Here is a 9,954-nt window from a genome sequence, read left to right as displayed (position 1 = left end):
GATTTAGCAGGTAGTTGTTCCCATAAAATAATGGTCACTTTCGTTCGTGAGTAACGATGGTCCGGACAGAAATTATTTTGCTTTCTAACATCTTTCGACCAATTGTTCCGTATAAAAAATGTCATCACTTTTTCAAATAAAATACTTTTAAATGTTCATAATAAATAAATAAATAAAAAAAACGATATTGTCGTTGAGTGACATGTAACTGGCATAATACTAAAAACGTGCCATTTTTGTTAACTGATATTTTTTTCATAAATGTCGCAAAATTATTAAATTTGTCTAATCATCCCCACCAATAATGTGATGACGTCACTTCAAATTTATGCATAGTAAATGGGTTTTAAATTGTATATAGTCCTACACATGTAGTTTATGACTCCGTGTTGAATTTTTATCCGAAACGTCCAGATTTTTGGAAAAAACATCAAAAGTATAAAACAATATTTTGCAATTTAATTTTAAATTTGCAAAATCGAATACTTTGAAATCTTGCAGATGTTTTAAAGTCATGATAAACATGATACATTTTTTATTACAATATATTTGCTTATCCCCTCTAAAAAATTTATGACGTCACCTCAAAATTTTGCAGAATAAATCTTAAATGTATAAAATATGATGAGTTTTTATACTTGTGATTTATCACTGCATTAATATTTTTTTAGATTTGGTTATACAGGGTGTCTCAAAAAAGTTAATGACTGAGTCAATTTGTTTTATTGAAGAAATCAAGAATAGCAAAACTGAATACTTTGAAATATTGTAGATGTTTTAAAGTTTTTGTAAGCATGGTAACTTTTTCGAAAATTTGATTAATCAAATATGCGGCAAATCGAAAATCGAAAAACTGAAATTCACTAATGCAAAAAACAGAAAATCGAAAAATACAAATCGTAAAAATCGAAAATCTAAAAATGGATAACCAAAAAAACGAAAATTCAATGAATCAAATACCGAGGTCGATCGAAAAGTGGAAATTCACAAACCTCAAAAATCGAAAAATCGAAAATTGAAAAACGGAAAAACCAAAAAATCGAAAAGTCAAAAATTTGTAATACTGAAAATTAAAAACAAAAATTAAAAAAAATCGGAAATTAAAATAATCAAAATATATAAAGTAGAAAAAAATTGCAAAGCCTAAAAACTGAAACGAACAGAAAAATCGAAAAAGCAAAAAATTGGAAAAACAAAAATTCGAAAAATCTAAAATCGCAAAAGTGGAAAATCGAAAATCTGAATAAAGAAACTTGGAAATTCTGAAAATTGGAAAATCGAAAACCAAAAAATCGGAAAGAAACAAAATTGAAGTCTAAAAGGTGAGAATGGAAGAATGGAAAAATTGAAAAACCGAAAATTCTAAAAATCGACAATGGACAAATTGAAAATCGCAAAATTTAAATTGAAAAATTGAACATAGAAAAATCGATGAATTGAAAAATCGAAAATTCGACTACTCAAATTTTCTAAAAATCGAAAAATCATAAAACCGAAATATCCAAAATTCTAATGGTCGAAAGTCTGATAACTGAAAATCGAAAATAGAATATCGAAAAATTTAAAAGAAAGAAAATTGAAGTCTAAAAACCGAAGAATGGAAAAATTAAAAATCAAAAATTCGAAAAATCAAAACCGAAAAGTTCAAAGATTTAAAAAGGAAAATCGAAAAATCAAAAATCTGAAAATTGAAACTCGAAAATTCGGAAAATCGAAAAGTAAAAAAATTGAAGTCTAAAAGCTGAAGAATGGAAAACTGAACAATCGAAAATTCGAAAATCAAATATCGAAAAATCGAAAAGCCGAAAAATCGAAAATTTGATGAATCAGATATGCGAAAAACAGAAAATCTGAAAATACAAAACTGAAAAATCGAAAATCTAAAAATGGAAAAACCGAAAATCAAAAATTCAATGAATATAATACGTAGGTCGATCGAAAAATCGGAAATTCACAAATCTGAAAAATCGGAAATTTGCAAGATTGAAAACCCGAAAATTGAAAAATCAAAAAACCGAAAAATGGAAAATTCAAAAACGGAAAAATAGGAAAACAGAAAATTCGAAAATTCATAATATTGAAAACTCTAAAAGTCGACAATTCAAAAATCGAAAAGTAAACGAATTTCAAAGCCTAAAAAGTGACGAACAGAAAAATCGAAAACTCGTAAAATCATAAAGTGGAAAATCGAAAACTGGAGATTGGAAAATCGAAAATCCAAATATCGAGAATCGACAAATTAAAAAACCGAAAAATCGAAAAATTAAAAAATCGGAAATCGAAAAATGAAAAAAAAAACGAAAATTCAAAAATCGAATAATCCGAAACTAGAATAATAGAAAAGTGGAAAAGTAAAAATTGGAAAGTCTAAAACTGACGAACAGAAAAATCGAAATGCTCAAAAATCGAAAATTCGATTAATCAATATTCTAAAAATCGAAAAAACGGACACAAATCCATAAATCTGAAAAATCGAAAATCGAAATATCGAGACTCGAAAAATTAAAAAACCGAAAAATTGAAAAATCCCAAATCGAAAAATGAAAAAACCAAAAATTCAAAAATCAAACTATCGGAAAGTAAAATAATCGAAAAATGAAAAAATAAAACAAATCGCAGAACCATAAAAACTGAAACAAACAGAAAAATCGAAAAAGCACAAAATCGGAAAAACGAAAATCGAAAAATCGCAAATCGAAAAATCGTAAAATCAGAAAATGGAAAATCGAATACTCGAAAATTGAAAAATCGAAGGTCGAAAAATAAAAAAACCGAAAAATCGAAAAATTTAATGATCAATGGAAAATCGAAAAATCGAGAATAGAAGAATTAAAAAACCGGAAAATTGAAAAATCGGAAATCGAAGAATTAAAAACGTAAAATCGAAAATTCAAAAATCAAAAAAATCGGAAAGTAAAATATAATCGAAAAATGCAAAAAAATTGCAGCAAAGTCTAAAAACTGACCAACAGAAAGATCAACAAATCGAAAAACGGAAAAACCGAAAACTCGAAAATTCAAAATAGCGCAAATTCGAAAAATCTGAAAATGGGAAAGTAAAAAAATCGAAAAGTTGATAGAAAAATGGAAACTGAAAAATCTAATTAGATGAAACGGTTGGTCGAAAAAACGAAACACAGGTACTGACTCATCATATCAAATTTTGCCATGACGTCATGCATTTTTTGGCGAAGATAAGCAAATACATTTTGATCGTGGCTTTGAAAGTATTCTTCGACTTTAGTTCCATTTCAAAATTTACTCTTTGTATATTTCAGTGGTCACAACGAGTTCACTAACTACGCTGAAGTATGCAAAGATTAAATTTGTCACCGAAAAGATGTCGGAAGTAATAAATTATCCAATCGGTCGAAGAACGTTCGGTGGTGTTACACCTCGACGCAAGAGAGACAGCAGTAAAGGATAACAAATGGAACGGATAAAATAAAGCGTCAACCATGATTGATAAACTTTAAACCAAAATTATGAAGTTTATAAACTGAACATTTTTTTTTGTTTTTTGAAATGTAGTACACTTCAAAAAATGTCCGTGACTTAACTTAATGTGAATTTTATAACTATGGTTGGCACAATTAGACCTAACACTAGTGTGTTTTTGAGCATATTCTCGATTTTATTAGAGCAGAATAGGTTTTTTTTTTCTAATTTTATAAGTTACGGAAACTAATAGCACATCACAGATATTGCAAAAAAAAAAATGGGCTCAGGTTCCAACTAATTGACAAGATTTCAAAGTATTCAGTTTTGCAATTCTTGATTTCTTCAATAAAATAATTACTCATATAAATGGAATGGTAAATCACAAGTATAGACTCATCATATTCTGAACATTTTAGATAGGGTATTTATAAAATTAAAACTAATTCAGAGTAAGTATTTGGTCAACACGTAAATTTCGTTGTAGTTTGAGCCTACCTACAAATTCTGCCCTTGGACGATTTGTACCGCCTCCTACCGGCAAAAATGATCCGCCCATAGGCTCAAAACATTTGCGTGCGATTGTACAAGATTATATTAGTCTCTTCAGATTGATACTTGACAGCGTCAATAATAACTTCGTGCACATGTAATTTAATAAAAAAGCAATATACGATAATTGGATTCCGGTTTCGATGTGTTTTAAAACTCGAAGGAAATCAACTTTGATTAAATATATGCGAACCAGCTTTATTTTTCTCCATATAGACATACAAGTGATATTCGCAAATTGCTGTCATTCAGTTCAAGTTGTTAATATTTTTTTTATTTACTGGAATTCTCCAGACTTGTTTGGACGAAAAATATTCATTAATTTATTCAATGGTGGATTTGAATTCCGGATAAGAGGATTACGTCGTTTACTGTCAATCATACACAACATTTTTTTGACTGGACTGGTATACGTTTCTGGTAATTACGTCCAACGACCAACTGTTGAGTGTCTCACCCGAAAAAAGTCAAGTTCTGAAGGTCGAACATGTCTTTATAATGACCACAGGATATTATTTTTCTGTAGAATTATTTTTTCCTAATCTGTCGCCTTTCTACACCTAAAGGCGAATTATCTAAGTGGTTACGAGGAAACATTGAGAAGTTTAAGGGAAGTAGGAAGACGGACGAAATACACTCGAGGAAAAGTTTTTTATTGCCGTTTTACAACTCTCTTTGCCTTTATAGCGCCTTGCTGTCTTTCCCTAATTCAAATATCGTACCTCTAAAACTATTTTTTACTGTCTTTAAAATAATTTATAATACTAATACCAGGTAGATTAAAAATCGTTAACCATCGTTAACCTTCCTCGACCAGGTTGTTCTGGAGTCCTTGATCCCCGCATAAATCCCTTTTGCCTCCGATCCTGCCCCCTTATCGAGAATCCCCGAAGACGGCATTCGAGCCGCAAATTGAATTTTCCGTCTGGTCGCATCTGCCATAACTCCACCTTTATTATATTATTTAATTTTAAAATAAGTTCGCATCCATTAAGTGTAGTGTTTCATTAGTGTGTCTCTTCAAGGGTTATTATGGAGCGTCACGCGAGTCTTACCATGGGGTGAGTGTAGTATTTATATTAATTACTCAGGGGATGGGCGCGCTCCGACTTGTCCGCTTTTAGAAGTCATTAAGCTAGTGGTTATTTACTCAACGGGTTCACAATAGAAATTTTAATATGTCGTCGGGCTGAAACGACTATGTAGATTTTGGTAAATTCGAGTTGCACTTGTGAATGAAATAATAATGCGATATCGCTTTAGCAAGCTTTGAGGGTGAACTCTCTCGTGGCTCGCAGGGCGGTCGCTTTGTTCTATTTTAAATGATTTTTTTTCATTAATTTAAATTGTTAAGCCGGGCTTTGTCTGGGCTGATAAAAATGTATTGTGCGTATTTAATAACGGAGATATTGGGAACGGGACTAAGCGCCGTGTTAACGCCAAGACAATGCCGGCTTCACTTACGCATAATCAAGTCTTCGGATCCGTCATGCAAACATTAACAAAGTGATCGACGCTCCACTTTTTCGCCGATCGATGCAGACGTGAGGAAATTTAAAATTAATTTCGTGCAACGCGAATCTAAGGACGTATATGAAAGTTTTACGTCGGCACTAAAATTCGTTATAACGATTATTAAAACCGAGGAAATAAAAGCGTTCCTATAGGTGATGAGCACTTGAGCGATTTTATCGGCGCTTGTACGACTCGAACAACCACGACGCGCATATTTATTCGGAATATAGACACTTCTTTTTATTCAATTTTCTTGAGAGGTTTTCACTCGGTTGTACAATCGCACGCAAATGTTTTGAGCCTATGGGCGGATCATTTTTGCCGGTAGGAGGCGGTACAAATCGTCCAAGGGCAGAATTTGTAGGTAGGCTCAAACTACAACGAAATTTACGTGTTGACCAAATTCTTACTCTGAATTAGTTTTAATTTTATAAATACCCTATCTAAAATGTTCAGAATATGATGAGTCTATACTTGTGATTTACCATTCCATTTATATGAGTAATTATTTTATTGAAGAATTCAAGAATTGCAAAACTGAATACTTTGAAATCTTGTCAATTAGTTGGAAACTGAGCCCATTTTTTTTTGCAATATCTGTGATGTGCTATTAGTTTCCGTAACTTATAAAATTAGAAAAAAAAACCTATTCTGCTCTAATAAAATCGAGAATATGCTCAAAAACACACTAGTGTTAGGTCTAATTGTGCCAACCATAGTTATAAAATTCACATTAAGTTAAGTCACGGACATTTTTTGAAGTGTACTACATTTCAAAAAACAAAAAAAAATGTTCAGTTTATAAACTTCATAATTTTGGTTTAAAGTTTATCAATCATGGTTGACGCTTTATTTTATCCGTTCCATTTGTTATCCTTTACTGCTGTCTCTCTTGCGTCGAGGTGTAACACCACCGAACGTTCTTCGACCGATTGGATAATTTATTACTTCCGACATCTTTTCGGTGACAAATTTAATCTTTGCATACTTCAGCGTAGTTAGTGAACTCGTTGTGACCACTGAAATATACAAAGAGTAAATTTTGAAATGGAACTAAAGTCGAAGAATACTTTCAAAGCCACGATCAAAATGTATTTGCTTATCTTCGCCAAAAAATGCATGACGTCATGGCAAAATTTGATATGATGAGTCAGTACCTGTGTTTCGTTTTTTCGACCAACCGTTTCATCTAATTAGATTTTTCAGTTTCCATTTTTCTATCAACTTTTCGATTTTTTTACTTTCCCATTTTCTGATTTTTCAAATTTGCGGTATTTTGAATTTTCGAGTTTTCGGTTTTTCCGTTTTTCGATTTGTTGATCTTTCTGTTGGTCAGTTTTTAGACTTTGCTGCAATTTTTTTGCATTTTTCGATTATATTTTACTTTCCGATTTTTTTTATTTTTGAATTTTCGATTTTACGTTTTTAATTCTTCGATTTCCGATTTTTCAATTTTCCGGTTTTTTAATTCTTCTATTCTCGATTTTTCGATTTTCCATTAATCATTAAATTTTTCGATTTTTCGGTTTTTTTATTTTTCGACCTTCGATTTTTCAATTTTCGAGTATTCGATTTTCTATTTTCTGATTTTACGATTTTTCGATTTTCGTTTTTCCGATTTTGTGGTTTTTCGATTTTTCTGTTTGTTTCAGTTTTTATGGTTCTGCGATTTGTATTATTTTTTCATTTTTCGATTATTTTACTTTCCGATAGTTTGATTTTTGAATTTTTGGTTTTTCATTTTTCGATTTGGGATTTTTCAATTTTTCGGTTTTTTAATTTTTCGAGTCTCGATATTTCGATTTTCGATTTTTCAGATTTGTGGATTTGTCCGTTTTTTCGATTTTTAGAATATTGATTAATCGAATTTTCGATTTTTGAGCATTTCGATTTTTCCATTTTTAGATATTTTTCGATTTTTTTTAATTTTTCGATTTTTCTGTTCGTCAGTTTTAGACTTTGCAATTTTTACTTTTCCACTTTTCTATTATTTTAGTTTCGGATTATTCGATTTTTGAATTTTCGTTTTTTTTTTCATTTTTCGATTTCCGATTTTTTAATTTTTCGATTTTTCGGTTTTTTAATTTGTCGATTCTCGATATTTCGATTTTCGATTTTCCAATCTCCAGTTTTCGATTTTCCACTTTATGATTTTACGAGTTTTCGATTTTTCTGTTCGTCACTTTTTAGGCTTTGAAATTTGTTTACTTTTCGATTTTTGAATTGTCGACTTTTAGAGTTTTCAATATTATGAATTTTCGAATTTTCTGTTTTCCTATTTTTCGATTTTTGAATTTTCCATTTTTCGGTTTTTTGATTTTTCAATTTTCGGTTTTTCAATCTTGCAAATTTCCGATTTTTCAGATTTGTGAATTTCCGGTTTTTCGATCGACCTACGTATTATATTCATTGAATTTTCGATTTTCGGTTTTTCCATTTTTAGATTTTCGATTTTTCAGTTTTGTATTTTCAGATTTTCTGTTTTTCGCATATCTGATTCATCAAATTTTCGATTTTTCGGCTTTTCGATTTTTCGATATTTGATTTTCGAATTTTCGATTGTTCAGTTTTCCATTCTTCAGCTTTTAGACTTCAATTTTTTTACTTTTCGATTTTCCGAATTTTCGAGTTTCAATTTTCAGATTTTTGATTTTTAGATTTTCCTTTTTAAATCTTTGAACTTTTCGGTTTTGATTTTTCGAATTTTTGATTTTTAATTTTTCCATTCTTCGGTTTTTAGACTTCAATTTTCTTTCTTTTAAATTTTTCGATATTCTATTTTCCGCTTTTCAGAATTTTCGATTTTCAGTTATCAGACTTTCGACCATTAGAATTTTGGATATTTCGGTTTTATGATTTTTCGATTTTTAGAAAATTTGAGTAGTCGAATTTTCGATTTTTCAATTCATCGATTTTTCTATGTTCAATTTTTCAATTTAAATTTTGCGATTTTCAATTTGTCCATTGTCAATTTTTAGAATTTTCGGTTTTTCAATTTTTCCATTCTCACCTTTTAGACTTCAATTTTGTTTCTTTCCGATTTTTTGGTTTTCGATTTTTCAATTTTCAGAATTTCCAAGTTTCTTTATTCAGATTTTCGATTTTCCACTTTTGCGATTTTAGATTTTTCGAATTTTTGTTTTTCCAATTTTTTGCTTTTTCGATTTTTCTGTTCGTTTCAGTTTTTAGGCTTTGCAATTTTTTTCTACTTTATATATTTTGATTATTTTAATTTCCGATTTTTTTTAATTTTTGTTTTTAATTTTCAGTATTACAAATTTTTGACTTTTCGATTTTTTGGTTTTTCCGTTTTTCAATTTTCGATTTTTCGATTTTTGAGGTTTGTGAATTTCCACTTTTCGATCGACCTCGGTATTTGATTCATTGAATTTTCGATTTTTTGGTTATCCATTTTTAGATTTTCGATTTTTACGATTTGTATTTTCGATTTTCTGTTTTTTGCATTAGTGAATTTCAGTTTTTCCGATTTTCGATTTGCCGCATATTTGATTAATCAAATTTTCGAAAAAGTTACCATGCTTACAAAAACTTTAAAACATCTACAATATTTCAAAGTATTCAGTTTTGCTATTCTTGATTTCTTCAATAAAACAAATTGACTCGGTCATTAACTTTTTTGAGACACCTGTATAACCAAATCTAAAAAAATATTAATGCAGTGATAAATTACAAGTATAAAAACTCATCATATTTTATACATTTAAGATTTATTCTGCAAAATTTTGAGGTAACGTCATAAATTTTTTAGAGGGGATAAGCAAATATATTTTAATAAAAAATGTATCATGTTTATCATGACTTTAAAACATCTGCAAGATTTCAAAGTATTCGATTTTGCAAATTCAAAATTAAATTGCAAAATATTGTTTTATAATTTTGATTTTTTTTCCAAAAATCTGGACGTTTCGGATAAAAATTCAACACGGAGTCATAAACTACATGTGTAGGACTATGTTACTGTATACAATTTAAAACCCATTTACTATGCATAAATTTGAAGTGACGTCATCACATTATTGGTGGGGATGATTAGACAAATTTAATAATTTTGCGACATTTATGAAAAAAATATCAGTTAACAAAAATGGCACGTTTTTAGTATTATGCCAGTTACATGTCACTCAACGACAATATCGTTTTTTTTTTATTTATTTATTATGAACATTTAAAAGTATTTTATTTGAAAAAGTGATGACATTTTTTATACGGAACAATTGGTCGAAAGATGTTAGAAAGCAAAATAATTCCTGTCCGGACCATCGTTACTCACGAACGAAAGTGACCATTATTTTATGGGAACAACTACCTGCTAAATCTTCTCCGACAAATTCGAGAGCCATAAATATTTCTTACCAAATGTAACTACTGTCCGTCCCGTTATTGTCAATAAAATTTTATAGAGTAAAATGTAAATTTCGTTGTAGTTTG

Source organism: Zophobas morio, unplaced genomic scaffold (genome assembly GCF_036711695.1).
Source record: "Zophobas morio isolate AGI-343-1 ecotype UQ-CSIRO unplaced genomic scaffold, CSIRO_AGI_Zmor_V1 ptg000002l, whole genome shotgun sequence".
NCBI lineage: Eukaryota > Metazoa > Arthropoda > Insecta > Coleoptera > Tenebrionidae > Zophobas > Zophobas morio.
The sequence above is the reverse complement of the archived record's forward strand: the minus strand, read 5'-3'. Positions refer to the sequence as shown.